This window comes from Cotesia glomerata, linkage group LG4 (genome assembly GCF_020080835.1).
Source record: "Cotesia glomerata isolate CgM1 linkage group LG4, MPM_Cglom_v2.3, whole genome shotgun sequence".
Lineage (NCBI taxonomy): Eukaryota > Metazoa > Arthropoda > Insecta > Hymenoptera > Braconidae > Cotesia > Cotesia glomerata.
This window is the reverse complement of record NC_058161.1, coordinates 12,892,436-12,917,373: the sequence shown is the minus strand read 5'-3', so window position 1 is coordinate 12,917,373 and position 24,938 is coordinate 12,892,436. Positions and strand designations below refer to the sequence as shown.

Here is a 24,938-nt window from a genome sequence, read left to right as displayed (position 1 = left end):
ACTTAACTCTAAACTTACTTTCGTACATTTAAAGCCCAAGAGCGAGAGCTTTTCCAAGTTTTCTGCGCAGGAGAACAAATCGATTTTCGGATCAATATTAATGTGGGGTAATGGCGTTGTTGAAAAAAGCTTTTTCGACTGTTATTATTATTATTCAGTATTGAATATAATAAAAACTTCAAAGAGACTTGTTGATGGCCTGAAAATTTTCCTCTTTTTAATTTTATTTAAAAAAAACTCCAATATTTTTTTTTTTTTTTTTTTTTTTTTGTAGTTTGACGTCAACGTACAGCTAAAACTGACGCTCCTGACGTTAGGTAACATTCAACCCTCTGTAAGCCGCTTACTAAAATTCCCGTCTCTGCTTTTCACCCCCGCCTCTTTCTCTGCATTGTACTTTTGTACTCAAGCACTATTAAAAGTACAGAGCACTCTTGCTATTTTTTTTCATGCATTTGTAATTGTGCATTGTTACAAATAGATTGATTAGTTTTTTAAAAATCCACAGAAAAAACCTTGAGAAAATTTTTCTCTTGAATATTTGATACCCATTTTATAAGGTAAAGTACTCAGTACTTGAACACTTATAGAAATGGGACCAGTACTTGAACAGACTTTTCGAAATGTTGTAAGGGGCTGTTCATAAATTACGTAAGCACTCATTAGGGGGGGGGGTCAAGCTGAATCTCTATGCATGCTTACTTAGGGGGGAGGGCGCTAGTAGACAAATCTTACGTAAGCAAAATTTTTAAATTATTTCAGTAGTCAGTAACTTAAATTACTTTTCTACTAAGATTCTCGATCGATAATGTCACACACAGTATTGTTTGGTAATAAGTTGTTAAAACAAGGCAGAAAGAGCGAAGCTGACATGAGTGTCAGAATCTTTTATTTTTGTTAAAAAATGCTAGTTGATGTACATAGTAAAAATTAAAGTAATAGAATCCTATTCAGTTGGAATAGTTTAAATAATCCATTTGGGGTTTATAAGGTTGAATCTTACCCAGTTGGTGTTAATTTGAAAAATTCAACCTTGTCCGTCAAGTTTAATTAATCCGTTTTTGCCTATTTTGTAATAAATAGTTTGATTCACTTTGCCTGTTCAGTCAGAACAGTTTGATATATTATTAGTAATATTCGAAGCACCTAATATTACTAATTAGCTCCAGTTCGTGTGTGAATGTTGCCAAATTAGGCATCAGTGGTTAAAATAATTTATTTTATAGTTAATAAGCAAATTATCCAACGAATAAGTCAATCAGTTATTTGCATCTTGCCATTACATCCCACTCCTAGTACGCGGTTTAAGGTGGATTCACCAGAACATGTACCAGAGGCCACGTGTTCCAGTTCACCCGGAGAAGTAACACCTACTCGAAGTCCTAATTAATAAGCTATACATAAGTATTGGTGTTGGTTTTATTAGTTTTTACGGCCAGTTCGAGGTATTTATTCTTAGATTTTATAAGTAACCGAGTCTCTGGAGCCAGGCAGAACTCACATTTTGAAACGTACCTTGAATGGTTAGAATCTAAGATTTAATTTATTAATTGATAAATTCTCTAAATAAGAAGTGGCGCATTCCATAGCGTTCCCTTTAAATCTACTACGTTTCAATGGCATTTGTTAAAAATTAAAAATATTTTTAACTTATTTAAAGCCCAAAATTGATGTATATCTTACGTAAGATTTCAGAGGGGGGTGGATGCATCAGTTCAAAATCTTACTAATGCTTATCATGGGGGGAGGGGGGTTGTAAAATGCTCCAAATTATGCTTACGTAATTTATGAACAGCCCCTAATACAAAATCCGTATATTTATTATGAGTAATACCCATGCAGGAAACCCCCAGAGTTGACAAAGGGGCCAGGCTTGGGCCAGTACTAAGAAACCTAGCTTCGGCGTACCTGTATTGGCCCATGCGTGGGCCAGGCTGTTTAACCCAGCCTCGGCCATGCCAATGATTACCCAACCTTGGGCCAAGACTGGCTAACTCAGCCTTGGCCATTCATTGGCGACCCAAGCGTGGGCCAAGACTGGTTAACCCAGCCTCGGCCATGCCAATAATTATCCAAGCTTGTGCCAAGACTGGCTAACCTAGCCTTGGCGATTCATCGGTGACCCAAGCTTGGGCCAAGACTGGGCAACCACGCCTTGGTCGGCCGAATTATTACCCGAGCCTGGGCCAGAACTGGGTCACCCAGTCACGGCCACAATGATTACCCAAGGGTTAGCCAAGATTGGGAAACCTACACTGAAAAAAAAAATTAACTTAATTCAAGAGAAAAATTCTTGAACCAAGAAAATAACTTTGAAGAGTTTAATTGTCTTCAATCAAAACGAAAAGTTCTTTAATTAAATAAAATTTACTTAAATCGAGAAAAATTTCTTAGTTTAAGAATTTTTCTACTTAAATCAAGAAGATGAAATTCTTAAAAACTATTTACTTGATTTAAGTAAATTTTTTTTTCTTTGTAGCCATGGGCGTTGAATGGCAACCAAGACTTGAGCCAGAATTGGGTAACCTAGCCTTAGCGATTCAATGGGAAATTCAAACTTAATAAATCATTAAGTAATAGAATTTTAAACAGTAAACATTTATTGTTTAACGAATATTTGCTAACAAATTCTAAAATTTAAAATTTATTATTTAACCAAGACAATTGCATATCGTCAAAATTGATGTAGTCTTAAAAAAATTAAAATATAATAATTTACAGTTGAATTTTTAATATTGATAATTTTAAACATGAAAATTTATCATAAGATATTAAAAATATACAGAACGATGTACAAAGTTTAAAGTAATATAACAACTTGACTCTTTCATTTTTTTTAACTATAATAAACATTTGTAAAAAATAGTTAATTTTCATCGAAACACAATATTAAATAACATAAATTATATAAATAATAAACCGTCACACTTCGTCACTATATAGATTTAGCTTATCAGAATAATAAGATGTGCATCAACTTATCTCGGATAGCTTAACTGGTAGAGCCTTTGGCGCGTAACCAAATGATCCGGGTTCGAGTCCCGGTCTGGGCTGTCTAAATTATTTTTTCGGTTACCGAAAAATTCCTACTGAGTACGGTCCCTCCTCCCCCCTTTATCCTTTATTTCCCCAGTTCCCAAATTTGTCTTTAATGACAAATTTAGCTATAAATTATGGCTATTTAATATTAAGCCATATGCGTAACCGAGAGATCTGGGTTCGATTCCCAGTCTGGGCTGTCTGATTATTTTTTCAATTACGGAAAAATTCCCACTGAGTAGGTCCCCCCCTTTTTCCCTATCCGTTCTTTCCCAACTCCCTTAAAAAATTTGCTTTAATATGGCAAATATTATATATAATATATATAAGTATATATTCTGAAACGGCTGCAACAGTAAACTGTTTCTTTGAAGTGAACTAAAATGAGTAATATTAAAGCTATTTCCACTTCTAGCTAGTGAAAATTCAAGCTTAATAAAAGAGCTTCAAGAAGCATTTTACCGAATTTCGATATCTTGTCTAGTTCAGAAATTATATCAAGTTAAAGTAGTGTAAACATAAATTTTTAAGATTTTCAAAATTTCAAAATCCTGTCATTTCCAAACTACTCGACCGATTAAGCTCATTAATAAAAAATAGTACCCTAGAAAATTTCTTATTAACGTAATTATCATCACTCCCAAAGAAACCTTTCTATCAGCAAAAAAAAAAAGCAATGTGAAGACCCACGGGGCTGGATATGGAGGTCATAGTTTTAAGCTTGACTTTAAGTAAGACAATCCCTCAATTTTTCTATTTCTTTTTATCCATCTATAAATTTTTTCCGTGCCCGAGCTTTCGCTTGCGGGCTTTCCTCGTGTCGTCTTTCTTGTCCTGCGGCTTCTAATGACATAATTCAATTTCAAGTGTTTCGTGTTTCTCGACGCCCTGTGAGTTATTGTATTATCTTGCATACTGCACAACTAGCAAACTTTCAATATTATATTTATTCCTCAAAGCTCAATAGTTAACTCTAATAAGTAAAATAACAAAATAATACACAAAAAAAGGTTCACTTGAGCCAAGAAAATATTTTTTTTTTCTAATTATTTTCTTGAGCGAAAAAAAAATTTTTTTTGACAAGAAATTTAACTTATTCCAACAAAATTAATTCTCTTGCTTTAAGAAATACGTATCTTGATCCAAGAAAATTTATTTAAGTCAAGAAAATCTTGTTGTTTTGAGAAAATTCAGCCGTTTGCTCCAAAAAATTTATTTCTTGATAGAAGTTCATTTTCATTAATATTTTTATTGATTAACATGTCAAATGGGAAGATCAAATAATATTTCATCATTTTTTTTCATTCAATATGTATAATTGCACGCTAAAATAATAAGGTAAAGTACCTGTTTTGACTCGCGATTAGTTTATCGCGAGTAAATTTGCGGTTACGTATAAAATTAATAATTATATTTTATACCGAATAATTAATTGAGTTTGTTTGTGAATTAAATATTTAATTCACAAGGTATGTGGGCAGTCTTACAATTAGATTGCGCCAAGGAAAAAAACCAATGAGGTTCGGTTTAACTTTAATTTATTTTAAAGCAAAGAAATGCGACTGTGCGCTACAAGGTATGTGAGAATAACTGAACTTAGAGAAAATACAAAAAGTTTGGAAAATCCAAAAGTGCACGCCTCATGACGCTCATTCATTTTTTAAGAAAAAAATTAATTGTGTAATTGATTAAAAAAAAAAAAATTATAATTAAGTAGTTTCTTACAGAGTATTTTATATTTTTTTTTTAAATATCGGCGCCCTTGTTTCTTGTCATATGCGCACGCAGTCTAAAAAAATCTAGCTTGATCAAGTGGCGCCATAGTTTCCACGTGACAAATTAGAAAAGTTCGTTTGGCTTTGTACGGTTGTATTGCGTAGTGATAGTGAATTTTAATAAAAATTCGATTAAAAAAAAAAATTAGGAAAACGATTGACCCTGAAGGCCATCCCTGCAACTTCCCGCTAATTCCATACTTAGGCGCTTAAAATTGCACCAATGACGTTTTTGAGCTCTTTGAGCTTAAAAATACAATTTATGGGTTATTTTGAGCTCTCCGAGTTCAAAGAGATTGCTTTCCTATACTTTTGAGCTCTTCGAGCTCAAAAGTCTGATAGAGATTTGATAAGACACTATTTTTTGAATTTTTAAACCGCAATAACTTTTGAATGAATAAACCGATTTTCACGCGGTTGGCAGCATTCGACGCAGTTTTTCAAGCCTCACAAAGAATCTTAAATTTTGAATTGATCGCGCTAGGAATTTCGGAGTTATTCCGAAAAAACACTTTTTTCGGTTTTCTTTCGTTCATGATATCTCTCGAACGAATCAACCGATTTTGACCGGACTGATGGCGATCGACGTGGTTTTTTGAGGTTAAAAGCTGATTAGTTTTTGGAATTGAGCCTTTAAGCCGTTTAAAAGTTATTCCAAAACCACATTTAAAAAAAATTTTTTTTTAGTTTTTTGAAGATTTCTCAAAATCTATTGATCTGAATCGGTCCAAATAGTTTTCAAAATCTAAGTTTGGTCAAGCCCTTTCGAATGGCACAACCGCGATGAAATTGGTCTAGCCGTTCAAAAGTTGTAAGCGGTTCACATACTTTCACACACACACACACACACACACACACACACACACACATACATACATACAGACACCGTGATAACCTCGCGGGGACATTCAGGGAAGCTTCCTGTGACCTTCAAACGTCGAGATCTGATGAAAACTCGATTTTTGCAAAACGGGGTGAAAACAATAACTTCCCGATTTTTGAAAATCTTCGATTTTCTTAGCGGGAAGTTAAAAATACGTAAACTAGACCACTGATATGAAATACGGACCCAGTTAATCGAATTCTTAAACTAATCAAAAAGGTCCGGTCTTGAAATATCAATTTGTTCGGGAGTAATCGTTGGTACATCCTAAATGGGGTGACATCCGGACGTCCACGTAAAATTTTTTTCAAAACGTTTTTTTTTCCAAAATAGCAACATGAAATGATTTTAGAAAGTAAAAGATGGTTTAATTTAAGTGTTTTTCCGGTGTACATCTACTTATATCATTGTATAAGTGTAATATGATTGGGATAGAGGCATTTAAAGATCACAAAATTACTTGACCTTGACTAGTCGAGTATAAAGCACAACCTCACGCGCTTCGCGCTATGAGGCGTGCAAAATTGTTACAAAGAGAGTAAGAACTAGGCGTTACAATTACAAGCAGGAAAAATTAGGAGTAGGAATATTTGGCAACGAATAGTTGACCAGGAAATAATTTGGAGGCGGGATAATTGCAAGCTATGCAGTTTGGAAAAATAAGCAGGAAAGGGAATACGGATGTTAAGGTTTTTACATGGATGGGCGATAGATTTACAAAATATTTCTAAACTTAGTTGGCAATTAAAAATACAAAATTTACTAAAAGTAAAAACCCAGAGTAATATAACCCAGATATCAAATTTATGACCATAAGCAGATTAAAAACTATTTAGGAAAATATCCCAAAAATTACCATTAAAAATTCATTTTCTATTCTAAAGCTAGAAAATAACTAAAATATAAAAAAAAGCAAAAAATTGTCTAGACTGCTATTGCTATACATAGGCTGGAAAATTTACACTCATAAATAAAGTTGAACAAATGAATGAACTTTTTCTAAATAACATAAAATACTTAAGAATACGGGTTTGAATTTAAAATAAAACATATTATTTACTAATTTAAATAATAATTTTTGACTATACAATAAAAAATATAAAATTATTCAATTAATTTAAATTTTTCTAATAAAACTAATCGTACGACGGAACAGTACCCAGTAATTGAACAGGTTTCAACGTAAAATTTATTTGACCCTACTTTTAATATATAAAGATGTAATTATTAGTTCAAATTAGTGATTTTCATGAAAATATAAACAATTTTGAATTAATTAACAAAATAACAAAGATAATTGAATATTTATATTTTGACCACGTTTTTAAGATAGACTATCAAAAGAGTAGTAGTTGAACAATCAATTCTGACAAGCCTTAGTAGTTGAACACCCCGGGAGCAGTAGTTGAACTAATAAAATATATGCCAATAGGCACACCAAAAATTTCCAACGTTTTATTGAAGTATCTAAAGAATTATAACATATTATAGATTAATATTAAAAATAATACTATCAATATTTAATATGTTTATTTAAAAATGATAATATTTGTATTTAATTTTTCAATTGCATTTTTTATGAATGGCAAAGCAAATTTTCAATTATAAATCAAAAAACTCAATTCAAAACGTTCAATAATTTTTAACTACACTAATTTTTAGCTATGAAACTTATTTAATTTGCAGTAATTAATACAAATGACAATGCTGATCACTAGTCTATAAACCTATTAGAGATTAGAGTGCTGTTAAAATTATACGGCCCCAGCTTGTTCAGGTTATGGGTACCGCTTTTAAAATTTCGAGGTATAGTTACACGCTAAAATTTAATATAAAAATTATAGTTTATGTCTTTGCAAAAAATATGTATTATTTATAAAAGACTATTTCATTGGGTGGTACAATTTTTTTTACTTAAAATGATATACCGTTTTTTTTACTGATTGTTCGGTTTACGGTTTAGTATCTTTTTCATGAAAAAAATAGCATCTATCGGCTAATCTCGACAAGTAAACTTTTAAGTTAACAAAAATATAATTGTTTTGATTTATAATTGATAAAACTTACAGAAATCAATTACTGTATTATTGAATAATTATAACATGCGCATATCACTCATAATAAATATACGGATTCTTTATGACAACAATTCGAAAAGTCTGTTCAAATACTGGTCCCAATAATTATCTTTTAACCCAAAGCGAGTTTATTAATTAAAAAAAAAAAAAAAAAAAAAAACAAATAAATTTTGCAAGTGCGGAGCATTAAAGTTAGTTAGTGCGTCAGACATTACGTGGAAGTAGTGCCTCCTCAATACAGTATACTCGAGGGCGAATATCCTATCGATTTTAGTAGTACACAAGGGCGAGAGTTTCCTGTTAACTTTGAAGGAGCTTCGGTTCTACGCAGACGGAAAATAGGAGATAGCAAAAAAGATAAAGCAAAAAAAAATGAGCGAAATAGGGGAAAAAAAAGGAAAAGAAAGGGTCGAAGTGAGAGAAAAGATCCCCGTGGCTCAGCATCGTCTGCTGCGAAGCTCGTGGTGAGTATTGATCCGGGGGGGATCATTTTTAAGACAAAGTTCCCGCGAAGTGCCACAGATGGCTCCACCTAACAACAGGCACCCCCCGAATTGCATCCCCCTGTTTTCCAGGGCCGTAATTCACTCATTCTATCATTACGTCATTCTATAAATACATTATTATTATTATTATTATTATTATTTAAAGTTCGTGCTTTAAATAACTACTTATCTTTAGTTCCTCGAAAAGTTTTTCCCTTGTTTTTTCCATTACCGCTTAATTAAAACTTTAGAACAAGTGTTTCAATTATTATAATTGAACGTTGAATTTTTAGCGAATTTCCGCAGATGCCTAACCCAAATGTAAGCTCCAATAGGGATTAGTAACATGCCATGCTCGCCATATCTGTATCTGAGCCTGGAATTGCGATTATTCGACGGCTTTGTTGCTAGTCATCAAGCATGCTCTCCCTTGCTCTCTTGCTCCCTTGCTCCCTTTGGATTTAAAGTAGTCTGTAATATTTTCATTTTCTGTTCATGGATAGAAGAACCAAATATTGACCAAGTTGGAAAAAATAAAAAGAGATTTTATTTTATACTTGGATTTGCGCAGAAATATAGGAAATTTTTGTTTAATTTTATTTAATAAGTGTTTAAAATTTTTAGATTATCTAAGGTAAAAGCCCCAATTATTGACGGGGGTCTAAATATTGACACCCTAAATTATTTTTAAATATATTAAATTATCTGTAATAAGAATAACGATCAAATAAATTTTTATTAAATTCTAGTTAATTAAAAAATTTAAAAAAATCACATTCAGTTCAAAATATTAAATATTAATTATTAAAAAAAAATAAAGTTAGCACCAGTTCATCAAATCAGCTTACGAGCGTCTATTTTCTTAACAACTTTGGTTAGAAAAGCATTTTTTTTAACTGCCGAGTTTAAATTAATTTTTTCATGTAATTATATGATCTATTTTTTTTTTAATTAAAAATATATGAAATATTTATAAAATTAAATAATCGAAATTATTTGTATGCTTTACGATATTTAAATAATGGGAGTCAATAACTAGTTCATAATTTTTATGGTGAATCCCATATTGACAGCCAGTCGACAGCGCTATGACGCCTTTTTTTTGAGTATTAAATCTATATATATATAAGCGAAATACCACTCACTCATCACGAGATCTCCGAAACTATTCGCCCGATTGACTTGAAATTTAGCATAGTTACTCCATTCGTGATGTAGACGCTCACTAAGAACGGATTTTACGCAATTCCTAGCCAAAATGAATTTTTCGTCTACCATCACATATGCCCTCCCCTCCCCTCCCTCTCATTCTTCTCCTCCCCTCCCGTGCCCTATAATCTTTCCCCTTCCCTATATCTCTCTCTTTTTTTGGGAGCGAAATATCATTTTGACCCTCTAATCTAAGAAACCATCAGTGGCACCCGTAAATTATCGAACTCAACCCCCCTACAACCACCCACGCTAATCAACCGTTGCCATGGTTACCATTGTCATGGTTATCGTTGCCATGGTTACCGTTGCTATGGTTACCGTTGCCGTGGTTACCGTTGCCATGGTTACCGTTACCATGGTTGCCGTTGCTATGGTTACCGTTGCCATGGTTACCGTTGCTATAACAACTGTTAAAATAAATAAATTGTAATAACAAATTCGGTTGTAAATTAAATTCAGAGGAATGATTAGAATAAAAGTAGAAAGTTACTAAATATTAATATTCTATACAATTATTATTCAACAGTATTATTCTATACAATGTTAGGCAAATACATCGATTTTTATCGATTGATTGTTGGGACAGTAGGAATTCATAATCATACTTTTTTTAAGAAAGAATAGCTAAATCATTAATAACTGAAATAGCTAATATGTATTGGAATGATCATGAAGGATGAACTCCATTATATCATAAAACAGATAAATATAACATAAATATTAATGTTGATATTATTAAATGATTATACTGATTTTAATGATTAAAATTAAAATGGTAAATTGTGTTTGATGTATCTTCTCTAAAATTTCACAACAATATCGTTAAATTATTATAAAAAGGTAGATTTAAGATAATCTATATATATATAAGCGAAATACCACTCACTCATCACGAGATCTCTGAAACTATTCGCCCGATTGACTTGAAATTTAGCATAGTTACTCCATTCGTGATGTAGACGCTCACTAAGAACGGATTTTACGCAATTCCTAGCCAAAATGAATTTTTCGTCTACCATCACATATGCCCTCCCCTCCCTCCCTCTCATTCTTCTCCTCCCCTCCCGTGCCCTATAATCTTTCCCCTTCCCTTTCTTTCTCTTCTTTTTTGGGAGCGAAATATCATTTTGACCCTCTAATCTAAGAAACCATCAGTGGCACCCGTAAATTATCGAACTCAACCCCCCTACAACCACCCACGCTAATCAACCGTTGCCATGGTTACCATTGTCATGGTTATCGTTGCCATGGTTACCGTTGCTATGGTTACCGTTGCCGTGGTTACCGTTGCCATGGTTACCGTTACCATGGTTGCCGTTACCATGGTTACCGTTATCATGGTTACCGTTGCTATAATAACTGTCAAAATGATTGATTTTAAATTTTATCGATTGACTGTTGGGACAGTAGGAATTCATAATCATACGTTTTTTAAGAAAGAATAGCTAAATCATTAATAACTGAAATAACTTATATGTATTGGAATAATCATGAAGGATGAACTCGATTATATCATAACACAGATAAATTAAACATAAATATTATCAAGTTGATATTGTTAAATGATTATACTGATTTTAATGATTAAAATTAAAATGGTAAATTGTGTCTGATGCGTCTTCTCTAAAATTTTACAACGATATCGTTAAATTATTATAAAAACCGGTCGATTTAAGATAATTTCTAATAAAATGAGTAATAATAAATATATTTTTTAATACCACTTAATTTGTTATGAATTTATTAATAACTAGCTGATACCCGCCCGCTTCGATAGGAATACAATAAATTTTTATGGTGTAACCTAGATGAAAAATATAAACAAAATGGTTAATTTCAAAAGATAATGAATATAAATTTTGAATTAGAGAAAAGTGATTGTTTGTGATGACCGGTGTTAGCGAGTATTAAATATATGAGAAAAGTATTTTATTATTAACATTTTTTAAAATTAAAAAATTATTGACATTTTTAAAATTAAATAATACTATGAAGCGGAAAAGAATAGGAGTTACGGATAATTATTACGTGAATCGTTCCAACATTCACGTAACAGAATAATTGGAGGAGGAAGAGATTGAGAAAGAAATAGGAAGGACCTTCTTAATAAGAGTTTACAGAATATGCGAGAAAGAATTCAGATAGCTCGGACAGGGATTCGAACCCAGAACCTTCCGGTGACATGTCGGCTACTCTACCATTTGACCTATCCGGTCTAGACTAAATGTTTAGGATAACATTATTATAATGGGAACGCATCTCATTACACAGTACGTCATGGGTGATGCGGAAATCTGTCTAATGACAGATTTACTGACTAACTGACCCATTGATTGATTGATTATTAATAATAAAATACTTTTCTCATATATTTAATACTCGCTAACACCGGTTATCATAAACAATCACTTTTCTCTAATTCAAAATTTATATTAATTATCTTTTTGAAATTAATCATTTTGTTTATATTTTTCATCTAGGTTACAACATAAAATTTTATTGTATGCCCAGCGAAGCGGGCGGGTATCAGCTAGTACGTTATATACGCGATTATATTCAAGGCTTTTAACTGTCAAATAACTCGGCGTGTTTTAGTGTTAAATAAGTTTTTAAATAAATTGTTATATTATTCATTCATAGAAATTATTATTAATTAACTTTAATAATATTGATTACTTTATACCAAGTTTTTGATAAATAACAATATAACCAAATGATTCGACGCATGTGCAGTAGGGGCGTCAATAATTGGTGTATCCAGATCATATATTTAATTATTTAAAATTAATTAGTAAATATCACTGATTATTATTTTAAAAAAAGAAATTGATTAGTTAAAACATTACTGAAGACATTACCACAAACAAAATTCATCGCTAGTTATATTTGATTGCTTAAAAAAAATCAAATCATAACTTTGTCTCTTATAGCGTCAATAATTGGGGCTTTTACCTTATACAATTAAGAGACTAAAGATAATTTTATTTGTGGCGTATTTGGAATAGAATAAGTTTTTTAAATAAAATTTAGTATAATTGGAAAGCTCAAGAACAAAATAATTGTCCAGATGAGTTTTAAATTAGAAATTATTTTTTAAATTTGAATTTTGGCGGGAGAGTGACGTAGTTCTAGATCCGGTGCACAGCGCCATCTTACAGAGAGTTTAAAAAACTTTCATAAAACCGGGAAGGTTTAAATGTTTAATTTTATTTAATAATTGTTTAAAATTTTTTATTTATTTTAGATTATCTATACAATTAAGAGAATAAGGAAAATTTTATCTGTGGCGTATTTAGGATAAAATAAGTTTTTTAAATTAAATTTAGTTAATTGGAAAGGTCGAGACCTGAATTAGTGCCTTTTCAATGTTTCATTTCCTTTTCTAAAATAGTTCATTTATTATGATAAATTTCCGAAGTAGTTATAAATAGATTAGAATTTCGCGATAAACGTCATTATATTTATTTATTTTATTTTGTAGATGTGAATGTGGTTATATGTCAAAAATTAATTTATATAATTAAGAGACTAAGAAAAATTTAGTAACGGGTATATCTTTATCGTAAATTGGTTTTGATATTTTTTCAGCGATAGTCATTTATGATTTAAATAATTAAGAGAGTAAGGAAAATTTTGTGACGAGGATATTATTATTTTAAAAGGAATTTTTATAGTTTAACTTGGTATCATCAGAAAGGTCTTGATAATAATTAGTGCCTTTTGGTTTTATATATTTTTCAGTAGTAAATTTTTTATGTAAAGTTTTTAGAGGAGTTTTTAATAGTTTGTTGGTTCTATAAATTTGTTCCGTCATAATTGTTCATTAAATTATTTTTAATTGATCCTGTGATAGTTCTATTATTTTTTAAATTCATTCCAAAAGTACCCAAACTAAGTGTGTGATTATTCAAAAAATCATTAAGCCAGTTTTCTTATTTATAATCCATAATTCTCGGCAGTTGCAACATTGCAGGTTGTGAGTTTTTAATTATACTTGAAATAAAAATTTGCAAAGAAATATACGGAATTTTTATGATAAAAAAAAGGTACTAATAAAATTGTGAAAATTAAAACTTAACTTTGTCTTTGGTACGTTAATAATTTTATATTCAATAACTTTATAATCAATAAGTATTTTGAAAAATAATAAAATATCAAAGATTAATTATTAAAAATTAAAGCTACTAAAATGATGTTAATAATTAAAATAATAGGTCTGGTGAATAATATATCTTTTTAAATAATCGAATCTACCTAATATTAGTGAGCTTTTTAGGCATTCATTTAAATATCATTCAATCGTACTACTATTAAATATCTTTTCCCAAAGTTATAAACTACTATTTATTCAATCAGATTAATATAATATTTAATAAACGATTTGTTTAATTACTAAAAAACTTATATAGATTTAAAGATTTAAAAAAACAAACGTACTATTGTAGATTTAAAATAAAAGTTATTTATAAGTTTTGTAAGGATAATACTACTAATTAGTATTTAAAGCCTACACGGTCAGTATTTAGTAAGTAATGGTGAATATTCTGAGCTATCGGCTGTAACGTTAATTATTACAATTATATTTTTATTTTTATATATTTTATAAACAAAAGTATTATAGTTTGTTAAAACTATAAAAGAACACTTGTTTCAGCTGAACTCCAATAATTTACAAACAATGTTAATTTTATCAAAACTGCGCACTATTAAAAATTTTTGTAAAATTATAATCATATTACAAAACAAATAATAAGTAAAACTACAAATCAGTGTATAGCAATGCGAAATAAAATACAATTTATGTAATTTTCCAATACCTGTCAGGAAATCTACTAAGATGTATTGTAATTTTACAATCGTTATGTATAAACCTAACACGCATTGTAATATTACAGAACCGTTGGTCAATTTTTAAGAAAAAGCTTTTCAATTTTGCAAACATTTTTTGTGATCTGATTTGGCATAATTGTATGTAAAATCACAAAAAAATATTGTAATTTATATTACAATAATCTCATAAAAAATTTAAAAAGCTTTTTTTTATTTTTACAATTTTCATTGTAAAATTACCCAGTGCAATGTAATGTTACCAGACAATTTTAATTATATTACACGAATTGTAATTCTACTTGACTGTTTTCCAATTTTAAAAACAATACTTTTCAGTTTTACAAAAATGAGACTGATGTATCAAGAAACAACAATGTCCATCATATTTAGTTTTACTAATTTTTAGTCTAAGTTTATTTGTAATGATAAATTCGAGGCATCATTTATCTTTTATAAATTTTAATATTGCGCTCAAACGATCATTTCGAAATCAATATATTCGAATGAGTGTATGCTAGACTTTAATTTTTATAATATTCAATGAATTATAAATAATGTAAAAGTTAGTTATTTTCCATCAATAAACAGCATCAAATAACACAAACAATGTAAATAATAAATAATAAGCCGTAATGCTCAATCACCACATAGGATTAGCTTATAAGAATAATAAGATGTTGAATCACCTATCGGTCGTACGGCGTAGGGCGTTAGGTATCGGTCTGGCAAGCGCGCGGCTCGCGTTCGATTCTTAGTTAGGGTAAATATTATTTTCACTTTATATCTTCAGAGTTGTAAAAATTGGGTCTATGTGAGATGCAAAATCTAGTCAGTGCTTCAAAAAATAAAATGACAACAAATATTAAATCAAATCTTTCTTTTTTATTATTCCAATTAAAGTAAAATCCAAGGAAAGTATTGTAATTTTACAAACTTAGCTAATCTAAAAATATTTGTAAAATTACAAAACCTTGTAAAATTAGTAACTTCACATCTATATATGTTTTGTAATAATACTATACCCGATTGTAATTTTAAATAAATGTTTTGCCTATTAGCTTCTAATACATTTCTTGTAAAATTACAATAGAAATTTTTAACAGAGTGGTCAATATTTGGAGCTTTACCCTAAATTCTGCGGATTAGTACTTAAAAAATACTCCGAATTTAATTGATATTGGATAATCCGGTCTGATGGCCTGATGGATTGGCTGAGAGGAATAGTAGAGAATGGAACAAGAAAAATAATATGTAAATTGAAGAAAGGTTGCTGACTCGTAGTCTCAGTTGTATATTCAGTGTCTGTATTAGTGAGCTAGTGGTAGGTAGATAATATTGAGCAAGAAGAACGAGAACAAGAGGTTGAATGTTGAATACATTTAACCGAGTAGAGGTAGAAGCTTCTATAGTTATACAATTACACACAATGCTAGAAAGGGATGAAACTGTTTAAAGTGGTATGGGATCAGACACTTCCTCCCCTTCTGGTTCTATGTCAGGTGGTTCTCAAACTTATTTCACAGCAAACTTTATTCGAACTGTTTGACGTTTACTGTTTACTGAATTTCCGCAATTGAGTCAGGCTCTGCTTTTATTTTTTCCCTTTTATTTAATAGTATTATACTTACTTTTTTTTATAATTATTAAGATCGTGTTAGTAATTAGTTACGGCGGTTAGTGACCGTAGCTTGGTTTTAAACGTGTGACATAATATCGTGTTAGCTTATCATAACAATTAATCGTTGGTTGGCGATTTTAAGGGTAGTTATACAAATGTGTACAAAGCTTGCTGACATTTTTATCTTGCTCTTTTTATTCGTTAGGTTAATTTATTTATTTGTAGATTTAATTGCTATAAATGACCTTTTATCTTGTGATCTACTGGGATTTTTAAAAATATAAGCTCATCCTGACATTACACTCATCAAGACCTTTCATTTGAGTACCAACATCAATTTTTCGTATATTTTATATATTTATATATATTATATATATATGTATATATGAAAAATATATCGAAAATGCATGTGGGTACTCAAATGAAAAGTCTTGATGAGTGTAACATCAGGATGAGCTTATATCTTTAAAAATGTCAATAATTATGAAATTACCTCGTATCTGGTGAGTTATTCACATTTTTAAAGATATAAGCTCATCCCGATGTTATACTCATCGAGACCTTTGATTTGAGTATCCACATCAATTTTTCATATATTTTGTTTATTTATATATATATATATATATATATATATATATATATATATATATATATATATATATATATATGTATATATGAAAAATATATCAATAATGCATGTGAGTATTCAAATGAAAGCTCTTGATGAGTGTAACATCGGGATGAGCTTATATCTTTAAAATATATGTTATATATATGAATATATAAAAAATATATCAAAAATGCATGTGGGTACTCAAATGAAAGCTCTTGATGAGTGTAACATCGGGATGAGCTTATATCTTAAAAAACATCAATAGTTAAGAAATTACAGTGCAATTTAACAAAAATCATTATTTAATGAAGCAAAATTTTATTTATTTATAGTTCACAAGTCACGGGCAGTCACAGAGTGACTGCAAGGTTGCTTGTTAAAAATGAAAACTTTTAGTGTCTCTCCTCGCTATAGCTTAAGAATAAGATAACTTACTAAACAGCTGTAAATTTTATCTGAAAGCTCATTAAATAACCTTCTATTTACATAGCTATTCATTTCGCTAAATCAATAAGTTTAAAAAAGACAGCAATTTAAAAGTATTTAAATTTAATAAAATAGTGAGTTCTAGTAGGTCTTTAAGCAATTACTATAAAATTCGATAACTTATTAAATTCCTGTATGCTCCATCTGAAAGCTCATTAAATACGCTCCTAATAATCTATCTATATATTTAAAAAAAGATTTTCCGGTACATTCAATGAAATTTTTAGTAGATTTCATAGAAAGCTATTACAATTTTCCTTAACTTTTGAAAAATTTTGCTATTTTCTGACTCAGCTCGTCAATGTTCAGAAAATACAATTAACTCAAAAGTTTATTGATACGATATAACCGGGCTCTACTATAACTCACACAATTCTTATCGGACCTCCATAAAACGCAGCGTACTTATTTTTAGAAGGATTTCCAAGGTTAACTTCGAAGATCAGCTAAATCGCTCGGTTAGTTTACTAATTACAGCAATTATTCATTTTTAAAAATTAATTAAAAATGAAAACTTTTAGTGTCTCTCCTTGCTATAGCTTAAGAATAAGATAACTTACTAAATAGCGGTAAATTTTATCTGAAAGCTCATTAAATAAACTTTTATTTACATAGCTTTTTATTTTGCTAGATCAATAAGTTTAAAAATGACAGCTATTTAATAGTATTTAAATTTAATAAAATAGTGAGTTTCAGTGGGTCTTTAAGCAATTACTATTAAATTCGATAACTTATTAAATTCCTGTAAGCTTTGTCTGAAAGCTTATTAAATAAGCTCTTATTACTCTATCTACTCAAAAAATAATTAAATATTTTCCGATCGATTTGATGAAAATGAACTTCTAAATTATTTTTTATATTTTTTTTATAATTTAGTTTTTTTTCTTTTTAAAATTCATATGACAAAAAAAAACATTGTGTTCGACAGTAGTTAATTAGAATTAGTAATTTCTGTGATTAAAAGTGTCTATTGGTTGGTAATTTTGGTGTAAATCGTTTAGTAGCTGAATTTTCGTTCCTTAATCCTTAATAAAATCTTTAATAGAGCACGTAGTGTGTAAAAGAGAGTACGTGGTCAGCATTTATTCAGTAGACACGTCGCGATTGTACTATTTTCGTTCTTTTACTACATACACTGAGATTCTTTTATTTTATTTAAGTATTGTTCATTCATACATTTTTTTTTATTCTTATTGAATCGATTGACACGTAGAATATGTAATGTATCTAAATATATATCGCCCGTGATACTGCAATACTTTGTAATTTAATTTGTTAATACCTTGTAATATCTAAAAATATAATTTTACAGGAGAAAAAAAAACTAATAAAAAGATTTTATTAAATTTTAAGGAAAATTATACATTTAATAAGGAAAACTTTAACTTATTGAGCTATAGCACTAGGAATTTTTATACAATTAGTTATGCAGTTATTCGAGGATACTCACATAAAAATAATTATTTTTCATATTGCTGATTTTATAAGCTGGAGGAAAAATATTAATAATTATTTAAAAAGAAAGTACAATAAGATAAATTGATAATTACATGAACTTTAAAATTAGATTGCCAGAAATTAGTTATCAATGATTTTGAATTCATTTGGGAAAATCTCGTTAAATTTTTATTTTAATAAAAATGAACTAATTTTTCAAACACCCACAACTTTGGAACTAATGGACCGATTTGCCCCGTTTTCAAACTTGACCGAGATTTTCGTTCATAGAATAAATGTATTGAGTATCATCAAGTTTCGTCAAAAATTGCGGCCGTAATCGTGCTTACAAGCTCGGTTCTATCACATATTTATAAACTTTTTAGCTGACGCTATTTTTCGGTATAATTCAACAGAATAAAACATATAGCAAAATTTTATGTAAATTCCAACATAAGAACCTCTGCAACAGATTTATAGAGAAATCTACCTAAGACTAATCAACGAATTTTCTTAAAATTCAATGTATAAGCTCTAAATATTATTATTTATCATACAGAAGGCTTGATTCATAAATTCTACTGAATAAACAATTTCAAATATTCCAAATAAATGGTATTATTACTCAAGCGTTGTCTAATATCGAAGAAAATCTGATGAATTTTATAAATATTTAATATATAAAAATATATTTAAGCTAGTTAAATATAAGAAATCAGAAATAATTATTTAAATTTTTATTTTAATGAAAATGAAAAAATTTTTAAAACACCCACAACTTTGGAACTAATCGACCGATTTGCCCCGTTTTCAAACTTGACCGAGATTTTCGTTCATAGAATAAATGTATTGAGTTTCATCGAGTTCCGTCAAAAATTGCGGCCGAAATCGTGCTTACAAGCCCGGTTCTATCACATATATATAAACTTTTTAGCTGATGCTATTTTTCGGTGAAACTCAACAAAATAAAACAGCAAAATTTTATGTAAATTCCAACATGAGTACCTCTGCAACAGATTTATAGAGAAATCTACCTAAGACTAATCAACAAATTTTTTTAAAATTCAATGTATAAGCTCTAAATATTATTATTTATCATACAGAAGGCTTGATTTATTAATTCTATTGAATAAACAATTTCAAATATTCCAAATAAATGGTATTATTACTCAAGCGCTGTCTAATATCGAAGAAAATCTGATGAATTTTATAAATATTTAATATATAAAAATATATTTAAGCTAGTTAAATATAAGAAATCAGAAATAATTATTTAAATTTTTATTTTAATGAAAATGAAAAAATTTTTAAAACACCCACAACTTTGGAACTAATCGACCGATTTGCCCCGTTTTCAAACTTGACCGAGATTTTCGTTCATAGAATAAATGTATTGAGTATCATCAAGTTTCGTCAAAAATTGCGGCCGAAATCGTGCTTACAAGCCCGGTTCTATCACATATATATAAACTTTTTAGCTGATGCTATTTTTCGGTGAAACTCAACAAAATAAAACAGCAAAATTTTATGTAAATTCCAACATAAGAACCTCTGCAACAGATTTATAGAGAAATCTACCTAAGACTAATCAACGAATTTTCTTAAAATTCAATGTATAAGCTCTAAATATTATTATTTATCATACAGAAGGCTTGATTCATAAATTCTACTGAATAAACAATTTCAAATATTCCAAATAAATGGTATTATTACTCAAGCGTTGTCTAATATCGAAGAAAATCTGATGAATTTTATAAATATTTAATATATAAAAATATATTTAAGCTAGTTAAATATGAGATATTACACATAATTATTTAAATCATAATAATATTACAATGTTTACTGTACTTAATAAAAATATAACATTATGCGAGAATTCGAAGGTTGATAAGTTTAATAGTTATTAAAACAATTTTTTTTTTCAGTTAAAATAATATTTCAATTAGTATAATTAATGTTAAAAAATAGTTTGAATGAATAAATAATTTAGTGTACTTACTTTAAAAGATTGTGTTTAAATTCTGTAGTTACTTTGATAGAACTTTTGTTTAAGAAGACGATATAGGTTTTATGTAGTTAGTTAGTTTCACCAGCAAATTTAAAGCTAACGCAAGTTACAAGGTATTTTATCAGTTTTTTAAATCAAAAATGTTTTTTGTAATTTTTGCAAGTACCAAAAAATTTATAACAGCAAAATCCATAATTTGAGTACCAAATTATGGATTTTGTATCGCAGTATCAGCCAGTAGAATATTGAATGTGGATTATAATTAAAAGCACCGTAGCAGAATAACATTTTAAATAAATAAATTGGATAATTTATAATTGAAAGTTGAGTAAAATGAATACATCACTCCGGTTTAATGTTGTTTGATTTGTCCGTAAAGGGAAAAGGCATTTATTTATAATATAAACCTTGATTTTACAGGCCTCCAACTTTCCACGGAGATAATAATTACCTTTTTATTTAATTAAACCGCGCAGCATTAGTTGTTAATTAATTATTTACAATTATACAATGATTGCCCTCGAAATTGAATTAAAGTTACACAAATATATAAAATATATAAATAAATATAGATATATATTTATATACAGTATTTTCAAGGATGCAGGACGACCATCATTGGGTGAAATTCAGGAAGAGCTTCAATTCTTTGAAAGTTTCGTGTTTAATCCTTCAGGTAATCCCAAAAAAGAATAAAAATAATAATAAAGAAGAATTTTATGAGTATTTTGGCATGGCTATTGATTATTATTAAATCAGTAGATTAAATTGAAATCCCTTTGGTTGAATTTATTATTTAAATAAGGTAATGAATAAATAAATATATTTATTGATTTAAAAGGGGATTGTTGGGTATTACAACCTGTAGAGCAAAATTCTATCTATATTTATAAATTTTGTTTATTTATTATGTAGATTATTACCATCAGAGAGAATTTAGTTGATTATTTTATTAGACAGTACTTGATTTATAATCCGGTTGTTTTATTTACAAAAGGAATAAGTTAAAAAGTTAGTATTGACGAAATAGGAATTGATAGAAGCATTAGTAGTCTATTTTAAAGGTATTGATTTTAAAATCCATAGTAGGTTTCAAATATTGACCGGTTTAGATGAAATTAACATTGTAAATTATTGGAGTTTAGCTGAAACAAGAGTTCTTTTATAGTATTAACGAACTATAATACTTTTGTTTATAAAATATATAAAAATAAAAATATAATTGTAATAATTAACGTTACAGCCGACAGCTCAGAATATTCACCATTACTTACTAAATACTGACCGTGTAGGCTCTAAATACTAATTAGTAGTATTATCCTTACAAAACTTATAAATAACTTTTATTTTAAATCTACAATAGTACGTTTATTTTTTTAAATCTTTAAATCTATATAAGTTTTTTAGTAATTAAACAAATCGTATGTTAAATATTATATTAATCTGATTAAATAAATAGTAGTTTATAACTTTGGGAAAAGATATTTAATAACAGTACGATTGAATCCGAACAAAAACAGTTTCACTGTAAAAAAATCGCGCCAAGTCCACGTTCATAAGACTATTAAGAAAAAAAAAATTTTTTTTTTTCTCTACAAAAAGATATAAAATAGAAAAATTAAAAAATCCAAGTAACCGATATGATTGTATATGATTTTCGGAAATTAAAAAAAATTTTGTTGTAAATTTAAAAATTAAGAAAAAAATTTTGGAACGTATTTAGTGTGCGTCATTGTGTATTTCAATTTTTTTAAAGTCCTAGTAAATAGATTTTACGAATTTCATTAAAAGTAAAATATTTTGCAACCACGCACACTAAATACGTTCCAAAATTTTTTTTTTAATTTTTAAATTTACAACAAAATTTTTTTTAATTTCCGAAAATCATATACAATCATATCGGTTACTTGGATTTTTTAATTTTTCTATTTTATATCTTTATGTAAAGAAAAAAAAATTTTTTTTTTCTTAATAGTCTTATGAACGTGGACTTGGCGCGATTTTTTTACAGTGAAACTGTTTTTGTTCGGATTTCAGTATTTTTTGTAATTATAATAAAAATTTGCAATTAGTAGGGGAGAAGGGGTCAATTGAACCAAAAAGTTTAGTAATTTTTACTATTCGAATTAAAACTAAATAATAACTTTTTTTTTTCTTGGAATGATAGTTTATTAAGTCTACTATCATTATCAATACATAAATTAGTTAATAAACAACGTGAATTTTTAAAAATTATTAATTTATCCAAACGCGTCGAATGGTTCAATTGACCCCCGCTCGGGAGGCAATTGAACCACTGCTCGGGGTCAATTGAACCAATGACATTTATAACTCAAACCCGAACTTTTAATAAATAACATATTAATTGTTACTTTCTAATATTACTGTTGCACATTTTTAATACACATATATTATATTTAATAAATTAAAAATCGATTTAAAAATAATTTTAATTACAAATTGAGTTTATCAAATTGTTAGGTTATTTCCCTGAGTATTTTTCACGTCGAGTCAAGATGCGCGCGCATGTCCCATGCTTCTCCGTATGGTTCAATCGTCCCCGGGACTGCTGGTTCAATTGACCCCGTATAATTTTAAAACAATTAATAGTAAATAATAAATAAATAAACCATTCTATCACTATAAACAAAGTTGAGGATTATAAAATATAAGTATATACAACTACTATAATTCAAATTTTATCAATTAATTCAAAAATTTAAATATTATTAAACAATTTGTCACCAGCCGAAAAGAAAGTTTGCATGCCTAAAAATAAGAAAATCTCAATTTTTCAAAATTTATCGATCGCAATGATTTCAAATTTTGATCATATCCGAGTTTAACATATTAGAATCTAATTCTAAGAGCATGAAGCGTTTTTCAATTTTTCGATTTTTAAGTCGAGTGGTTCAATTGCCCCGTGGTTCATTTGACCCCCTTCTCCCCTACTAACTTAAATCTCAAGTTGGCTGCATTTTTTATAGCAAACTATCCCTTGAAGCTACAGTTTATGTAAAAATAATTGCAGCGCACCTTGGCGGGTGTAGATGCAAGCTGTGAAATTTATTTTTTAACTGTAGTTTCCCATCTATTGGAGGATTAGCATGCATTCTCGAATTACTTAGTCTGCGGCATGTCACTTTTTACATCGAAAAAAAGTCAGGATCGAAATTTTTGAGCTTGCTATAGTTTGTGCTGATAAAATTTAATAATTTCAAGTAAATTAATGGTTATAATTGAATATAATTAATTGATATCAGTAAAATAAAGTATGAATTACTGTTATAATATAAAATTTAGGAACAAGAAGTACCGTCGAATTAAATAAAATTTTGCAACCTCGAAATACCGTTCTGCTTACAGTAAGCACACTCGGTAGTCTGGCGCTCCGTTTACAACGGATTTGAACGGAACTTGGCGCCAGATTCTACCGAATCTGTGGATGATATTTAAATGAATGCCTAAAAAGCTCACTAATATTAGGTAGATTCGATTATTTAAAAAGATATATTATTCACCAGACCTATTATTTTAATTATTAACATCATTTTAGTAGCTTTAATTTTTGATATTTTATTATTTTTCAAAATACTTATTGATTATAAAGTTATTGAATATAAATGTATTAACGTACCAAAGACAAGGTTAAATTATAATTTTCACAATTTTATCAGTACCTTTTTTTTATCATAAAAATTCCGTATATTTCTTTGCAAATTTTTATTTAAAGTATAATTAAAAACTCACAACCTGCAATGTTGCAACTGCCGAGAATTATGGATTATAAATAAGAAAACTGGCTTAATGATTTTTTGAATAATCACACACTTAGTTTGGGTACTTTTGAAATAAATTTTAAAAATAATAGAGCTATTATAGAATCAAATAAAAATAATTTAATGGAGAAATGTGACGGAACAAAATTATAGAACCAACAAACTATTGAAAACTCCTCCAAAAACTTTATATAAAAAATTGACTACTGAAAAATATATAAAACCAAAAGGCACTAATTATTATCAAGATCTTTCTAATGATACCAAATTAAACTATAAAAATTCTTTTTAAAATAATAATATTCTCGTCACAAAATTTTTCTTACTCTCTTAATTATTGAAATCATAAATGACTATCGCTGAAAAAATATCAAAACCAATTTACGATAAAGATATACCCGTTACTAAATTTTTCTTAGTCTCTTAATTATATAAATTAATTTTTGACATATAACCACATTCACATCTACAAAATAAAATAAATAAATATAATGACGTTTATTGCGAAATTCTAATCTATTTATAACTACTTCGAAAACATCATGATAAATGAACTATTTTAGAAAAGGAAATGAAACATTGAAAAGGCACTAATTCAGGTCTCGACCTTTCCAATTAACTAAATTTAATTTAAAAAACTTATTTTCTCCTAAATACGCTACAGATAAAATTTTCCTTATTCTCTTAATTGT

General features: G+C 28.7%; 1 protein-coding gene and 2 long non-coding RNA genes across 11 annotated transcripts in view; 2 read left to right on the top strand and 1 right to left on the bottom strand.

The window, feature by feature from the left end:
* The window catches only part of LOC123263646, a 342,430-nt gene that overhangs the window by 145,341 nt on the left and 172,151 nt on the right, over nt 1-24,938 (top strand). The gene's annotated exons all lie outside the window — the stretch shown is intronic.
* LOC123263557 (RNA-binding protein Musashi homolog 2) overlaps nt 1-24,938 on the top strand; it is a 100,418-nt gene that overhangs the window by 65,753 nt on the left and 9,727 nt on the right. For 3 of the 9 annotated variants that reach the window (XM_044726428.1, XM_044726426.1, XM_044726423.1), the window contains exon 2: nt 21,058-21,143. The exons of 4 other annotated variants lie outside the window; for them this stretch is intronic. The gene's annotated coding sequence lies outside the window, so the exon portion shown is untranslated. The remainder of the gene's footprint in view (nt 1-21,057; nt 21,144-24,938) is intronic. 2 more of the 9 variants (XM_044726425.1, XM_044726427.1) reach the window with 1 other exon arrangement.
* LOC123263638 overlaps nt 1-24,938 on the bottom strand; it is a 35,188-nt gene that overhangs the window by 3,130 nt on the left and 7,120 nt on the right. The window lies entirely within an intron of this gene.